Genomic DNA, 1,651 nt, shown 5'->3' with positions numbered 1-1,651 from the left:
CCCCAGCCCCTCTGGTTCTTCTCAAGTCCACACCTGGGCCCTCTTAGAACCGGTGTGTGTCGGTGGGTGGGTCCCGGGGCTTCCTTCTGCTGCAGGCTAGCGCTCTACCACGTGAGCCACGGCGACACTTCTTTTGGGGGGGTGGTGGTTGAGTGGAAGTGAAGAATCTCCCGGACTTGGCTGCGGGGGCTGGCTTCGAACTCAAATCGTCAGGTTCCCAGCCTCTTGGTGACTGTGAAGAAGGTTTGCGGGCTGGGCCCGCGCCCCGGGGCCGGACCCCCCCCCCCCCCCCCCCCCCCCGCCGCCGGCCGGCCTGCGTCCCGGACCCTCCCTCCCTCCCCCCGCCGGCCTGCGTCCCGGACCCTCCCTCCCTCCCCCCGCCGGCCGGCGTCCCGGACCCTCCCTCCCCCCCCCCCCCCGCCGGCCGGCCTGCGTCCCGGACCCTCCCTCCCTCCCCCCGCCCCCCCCCGGCCTGCGTCCCGGACCCTCCCTCCCTCCCCCCGCCCCCCCCGCCGGCCGGCGTCCCGGACCCGACCCCCGACACCCCCCCCCCCGCCGGCCTGCGTCCCGGACCCTCCCTCCCTCCCCCCGCCCCCCCCCCCGGCCGGCCTGCGTCCCGGACCCTCCCTCCCTTCCCCCGCCGGCCGGCCTGCGTCCCGGACCCTCCCTCCCTCCCCCCGCCCCCCCCCGCCGGCCCGCGTCCCGGACCCTCCCTCCCCCCCCGGCCGGCCTGCGTCCCGGACCCTCCCCCCGACCCTCCCCCCCCCGCCGGCCCGCGTCCCGGACCCTCCCTCCCCCCGACCCCCCCCCCGGCCGGCCCGCGTCCCGGACCCTCCCTCCCCCCGACCCCCCCCCGGGCCGGCCCGGGCCGCCGGGCTCGGGCCGCACGTGGCTGGGACCGCGGTTCGGGTCCCGCCGGCGCCGGCTCGTCACTCCGGGGAGCCCCCCCCCCACACCCTTCCTCCCGGGAACCGGGAAAGGGGCGGACGGCTGGTCCTCGTCCCGCTCCGACGCGCTACTTGCCCGGCTGCGACGCGGGAATCCAAGGCTGCGCCTCGCGTTCTCCGTTCCCTTGAATAAGCTCGCGCGGGAGAAGCCCGCCAGGCCCCGCCGCGCCCCGGACGCCCCCCTCCGCGCCGCCCCGCCGGCCCCGACTCGCCGGAAAAGCCCCCCGCCGGGCGCGGTCGCCGGGGCCGGTCACGTGCCTGCCGCCTGCGGCTCCGCGACGTGGGAAGGGGCGGGGGGGGGGGCGCAGGAGTAGTGCCGCAAGGACCGCGCATGCGCATCCCCCGTCCAAATTTATTATTATTTTTTTCCTCCCTCTCCCCCGCCCCCTCCCCTTGGCAGGCCAGACGCAAACTCCCGTCAACTCCTCCCCCTGCTTGCCGTCTCCGTCCTGCGTGACATTTACTTCCCTTTCCCCACCCATTGATGACGTCAGGCAGACGGGCCCAGGAGCCAATCAGGACGTTGTGTTCTGGGGCCGGCACGCGGAACCGGTCGGATCGCACCAATAAGAGGCTTCGGAGCGGGCGCGCCCTAACCGCCCCGGGCAGCCGCGGCCCGGTGGGCGGCGCTTTCCAGTCAGCATGTGGGCGGGGGAGGGCGGGGACCAGCAGCCGCAGAGGCGTCGAGGGCGGCGAAGACGACG

Source organism: Dipodomys merriami, unplaced genomic scaffold (assembly GCF_024711535.1).
Source record: "Dipodomys merriami isolate MVZ:Mamm:240054 unplaced genomic scaffold, mDipMer1.0.p SCAF_60, whole genome shotgun sequence".
Classification (NCBI taxonomy): Eukaryota; Metazoa; Chordata; class Mammalia; order Rodentia; family Heteromyidae; genus Dipodomys; species Dipodomys merriami.
Note: the sequence above shows the minus strand (reverse complement) of the source record.